The sequence below is a fragment of the Bos javanicus genome, chromosome 3 (genome assembly GCF_032452875.1).
Source record: "Bos javanicus breed banteng chromosome 3, ARS-OSU_banteng_1.0, whole genome shotgun sequence".
In the NCBI taxonomy this organism is placed as follows: Eukaryota; Metazoa; Chordata; class Mammalia; order Artiodactyla; family Bovidae; genus Bos; species Bos javanicus.
This window is the reverse complement of record NC_083870.1, coordinates 33,932,119-33,937,743: the sequence shown is the minus strand read 5'-3', so window position 1 is coordinate 33,937,743 and position 5,625 is coordinate 33,932,119. Positions and strand designations below refer to the sequence as shown.

General features: G+C 47.3%; 1 pseudogene; it reads right to left on the bottom strand.

Moving 5' to 3' along the window:
* Nucleotides 1–987: 987 nt before the first annotated feature.
* LOC133244142 (L-lactate dehydrogenase B chain-like) lies at nucleotides 988–4,742 on the bottom strand (annotated as a pseudogene).
* Between the last annotated feature and the right edge of the window lie 883 nt (nucleotides 4,743–5,625).

Genomic DNA, 5,625 nt, shown 5'->3' with positions numbered 1-5,625 from the left:
TGACTACCCTGTGGATGGAATCTCTTGTCCTGCTCTAACGTGGGCTTCTGTTAGTAGACTGGTTCCTGTTGCCCCAGCAACACAGCAATAGTGGAGGTGGCAGCAAACGGCTGTTAAATCACTTAATCAGTTGTGGCCCATGGGCACTGTGCCAACCAGGGGTGGTTACAGCTTTGCCAGACTTAGTCACCACCGCCTGTAACTTAGAGAAGGCAATGGCACCCCACTCCAGTACTCTTGCCTGGAAAATCCCATGGGCGGAGGAGCCTGGTGGGCTGCAGTCCATGGGGTAGCGAAGAGTCGGACACGACTGAGCGACTTCACTTTCACTTTTCACTTTCATGCACTGGAGAAGGAAATGGCAACCCACTCCAGTGTTCTTGCCTGGAGAATCCCAGGGACAGGGGAGCCTGGTGGGCTGCCGTCTATGGGGTCGCACAGAGTCGGACACGACTGAAGCGACTTAGCAGCAGCCTGTAACTTAATGTGGCTGACATTGTTGTAAACACACACAAAACAGGCAAATAATAAGTTCCCAACAAATACATCTTGCTTGCTTGATTTCAGAATCATGAGGGCATTATATTATGTCCCTTACAGTTTTATCCCTGAGTCTATTTTGTTATACTCAAGACCTTGGCAAACCAGTAATTTCCATAGGATGTGTTTGGCCAGGCTACCCCCCAGTCACCCCATTCCTTGGCTCTTCATAAGGATTTATCAATAACAACATACCCATTCTGTTTAGGCTGTTATTATGGTTCTATCCTGAAACATCCTGTAGTGGTTATTTTTTGGAAACATCATTTGGTTCATAATCTCTTAGCAACAGAACTTGAGGGCTAACGGCAGATGCAACTCCAAGCGAGATGATTGTGCCTCCTGCGTGGGCAAACAAACCCACAGCAGCCAAGTCAGTGCACCCTCTGATTATGGGTTTCGTTGTTTTAGGTCATCGAACGTCACCGACACCCACCATGAGCCAGGCTTGCTTTGTGACATGGCTGAGAGCATATGCTGTGACAGCCATGTGCCCAGGGCCTTGGAGAACTTTCAGTCACCAGGTGCCCAAGGCTGTAGTCATAGACGTGTCTCCTCCTGGTGCAGGTCCCAGAGTGTGTATTTGACTGGGAAGAGGAGGGAGCAGGAACAGTGACCCCTCGCTCTGTGCATGTCTGCACTTTATGTCATCACAACCCTTCTGCCCAGCATTGTCAGGACTGTCCTGCCGTGTGACAGCTGAGGAAGTGGCAGCTCGAGCATATGAAGCCACCAGCCATGGTCACAGGCTGTCAGAGGCAGAGGTAGGATTGTAATCCAGACCTGCCCAAGCTCCCAGCCTCCATCCTTTCTTTCTCTCCTTCCATCTTGCTTTTTATTTTTTATTTTGATAATTAATACTCCTAGAGCAAGGGCTCCTATTGCAAACATTAAACCACAAGCATGGCCTTTGATTCTTTGAGCCCAAATTCACACATCTAGGAAGAGAAAAAGAAAACTGTGATCCATATACATGGATGAAAACCAAAGGCTCATGGATAATCACATTGGAGTGTTTTTGTTTCTATTTTCATTTTTATGTTTTGGCCACTCCACGCAGTATGCAGGATCTTATTTCCCTGACCCAGAATCGAATTCGTGATCTCTGCAGTAGAAGCTCAGAGTCTGAAGCATGGAGCCACGAGGAATTCCCTCACATAGGAGTTTTAAAATGTCTACAGCTTAGAACCCAGAAGCCACAGGCCTTGCAGGTCTTTCTGGATGTCCCTCAGTGTATCTGCACTTTTCTTGAGTTGAGCAACCTTATCAGCCTTCAGCTTTTGGTTGATTACACTGGTTAACCCCTGAGCATTAAGGACACACGGACGATTGAGGAAGACTTAATTCTAAATGCCACGCATCTCCTTCACCATTGTGACACCAGATGAATCCTGGATAGATTTTTCATCATGGATTCAATGAGATCAGTCACATGTCATCCAACAGACCAGTTGGTTACCCTTTTAGCTTGGTGATTTCACAGGCACTTTCCACTACCGCCTTACATGCTGCTGCTGCTGCTAAGTTGCTTCAGTCGTGTCTGACTCTGTGCGACCCCATAGACGGCAGCCCACCAGGCTCCCCCATCCCTGGGATTCTCCAGGAAAGAACACTGGGGTGGGTTGCCATTTCCTTCTCCAATGCATGAAAGGAAAAGTGAAAGTGAAGTTGCTCAGTCGTGTCTGACTCTTAGCGACCCCATGGACTACAGCCTACCAGGCTCCTCCGTCCATGGAACTCTCCAGGCAAGAGTACTGGAGTGAGGTGCCGTTGCCTTCTCTGACCACCTTACATTCTTCCTTCCAATTTTCACTATTATTGTTCTTTCCCATTTCTGGGCTCAGTTCCCAAACAGAAATGCTGGCCACATATATTCTACTCCAAACAGCTACACTTGAGTCACCGTATTCTCCCCAAATCCATCCATGACAGCTGCTGGAATGAATGCCAAGTTTTCAGCCATAAAATAGTGAAACCTTTGACACCCACTTTCAATCACATGGTGCTTGAGTCATCCACTTAGTTTCCAGGTAATATATATGAGGATATCCACTGGGTTGGAAGCCTCACTTATGATGCAATTGGGACTGTACTTGATGATTGCAGGAATAATGAATTTGAAGAAAACATTCCTCCGCACCGGACTGAGATGACTCTCTCTCTCTCTCGCTGGTGGACTCCTGCGGTTATCCCCATAGTCACAGGGTGATCTGTTCTCTGCCGCAATTTTAAGTGTCTGAAGAAAGATGTTCCCATGCTGCAGATGCATTTCCAAGCATTCACAAGGGCAAGTTCATCAGCCAGGGACTTTCCCAGAATGCTGCTGGCACATGCCATACCTACTTGTCCAACGCCCACTGCAATGATTCTATTGTTTGCGACTGTTGCCTCCTCTCCTGCAGCCATGCAATCAGTTTTCCCTTAAGAGTTGCCCTTGTTCACAGGAGAGAGAAGGCTCAGGAGACAGTTGTAATTGTTGTGCAGAGGATGACTATTGTGCAATGTTAGCTGTGTGCTCAGCCTCCCCTCTTTCTGTTCATCTTGTTCATGCATTCAAGTCCCTAGGGGCAGCTAGGACTTCATTCGACGTGTGGTCTCCCTAAGGCTGTTCTCCAATAGGCAGCACACGAGGGCCATTGCCACATACCAGTTCCACAGGTCAAAACCACGCACAGAGTGTGAACCTCCTGCAGCCACTGACCCCAGCCTTCACAGGCAGTGTGGGGCTCATAATCCTTCTTTCATTTTGCTTACTTCCCACAGCCCAGACCATGGTTCTCCCTCTGTGTCAGATAAAAATAAAAATTAAAATAATTAGCTACCACATATTACACTGAGCTGGAAATTTGATTTACATGCTTTTATTTACTCTTTAAAACCTTATAAGGACATTTACAGTTCAGGAAATTGGGTGTCAGAGTAGTTGAGTGACTTACTGTAAGTCACATAAAGCAGGTTCTTTGGCGACACCCACAGTCACCCTCCACCCTTCCTACGGCTCTGTTACTCATGAGCAGAGGTGGAATTACTGAGAAAACTCTTGATGCCTAGGCTCTGGGCCCCCTTACTCATACCTACCCCTTCCAAGCCCTAGAAGTCTATTCATAGAGCCATGTGTTTTGTGAAATTTGAAAAAATAAGATGTTTTAATGTTTATTTTCCAGAGGAAAGCCTCACTCAGGTTCCACAGGTCCTGGACACCCTGTTCATGAGTGTATGGCTTAAACATCTTATCTAAAACTTTGCTCCTCCTCTGTCTCCTTTCCCGACTTTACTTGCTCTCCTTGGCACAGTCACTAGCACACCATGCACTTTATGTGTTTATCTTGTTTACTGCACATCGCAGGCACCACTCACAAAGTGTTTTGGGGTGAATGAAGGCAGCCATTGTCCTTACGAAAAAGCTGTTCTGTGTAGTAAGCTGTTTTCATGTTATAGACAGTTTATAAAGATGGAGGAAATGGCTTGCTCAAAGGCACCCACCACCAAGTCCAATCCCCACTCTCCTGATCTGAGCTACCTTTGGACTTGGCCCTGTCTAGGTTGCCTCTGTCTAGGCCATGACATCATAACTTACTTATAGACCAGACATCATTTTATTGGTGTTTCATCCTTGACTCATCTCTCTTGCAACCATCTCCCCCTACCCTCCAAGCCCTACCAACCACCTCCCAAATATCCATCAGACCCAATCACTTCTCCCCACAGCCCCCACCATAGACAGGGTCTTCATCTACCTCTCACTGGTCTCCCTGCCCCCGTGTCTTCCCCTCAGCTTCCAGAGGCTGATCCAATCAAGTCACTCTCCTGCTGGAACTATCCCATGAATTCGTATTTCTTAGAGGTCAGATTTGAAATCCTCAGCATGACCCATGAGGCCCACGGTGGTTTTTATTTTTTCCAGTTCCTCAAACTCACCATCTCCTTCCTGACTCAGAGCCCTTGTACATGTTCCACCCACTTTTGGTGCCTTAGCAGTCTTCCTCTCTTCCCTCTCCATCTTTCTACTTAATTTCTACTCACCCTTTGGGTCTCAAAGCAGCATCATTTCCTCAGGGCTACCTTTCTTGTCCACCCACACTGGGCGAGAGCCCTTGGAATGGTTTTCACAGCTCCCTGTATATCTCTGCAAAGAACTGATTACAACTATCATTAAATAAACAATTGTATTCTCTTGCGGGGTTTGATCTATCCTTGTGACCCCCGCCTCTATCCTCTTCCCCAGACACGGTGTGCCTTGCTCACTGCTGTATCTTTGCATTGTTTGTTTCATGTTGGAGTGTAGTTGATGACCAATGTTGTGTTCGTTTCCTGTGTACAGCACGCATTGTTTGTTTGGCTTAAGGCAGGGATCCCCAACCTCTGGGCTGCGGAGAGGTATCTCCTGTCAGGTCAGTGTGGCATTAGATAAGAAATAAAGTACACAATAAATATGATATGCTCGAATCATCCTGAAACCATCCCCTCATCCCCTCTGGTCTGTGGGAAAATTGTCTTCCATGAAACTGGTGTCTGGTGCCAAAAAGTTTGGGGACTGCTGGCTTAAAGGTTAAAGACAAGTGTTCCTCTCTCACATATACCCCTCGAGGTGAGTTTTTCTTATCAGCTGGCAACAGTGCTCCATGTGATCCTTCAGGAGCCGGGTCCTTTCCTCCAGTGGCTCTGTCATCCTAGGAATTGTCACCTGCATTGTGGGGGCTGGATCATTGCCACATCTGGGTTGGAGTCAGCAGGAAGGGAAAGAGTTTTCTTGGTCTTGGCTTGGTTCCAGATATCTATTACTGGATAACAAACCACTCTGAAATAGTGCTATAAAACATCAACTATTTCATTATTCTCATTGATTCTGTGGGTCTGTGAGGAACGCTGGGAGTTGGGGCAGAATTCCTGGACCGTGGCTTGTGTCTGTACTCTACAATGTCTGGGGCCTCATCTGGGAAGACTCAGATGGCTAGGGGTGACTCAAGTGGTAGGGGTTGAATTGTCTGGGGGTGTCTTCACTCACCTGGTGCTTGGCTAGAAGACTGGGCTCAGTGGGGCCTGTTCCAGGGCACTTACATGTGGCCTCTCTAACTTGGGGTCCTC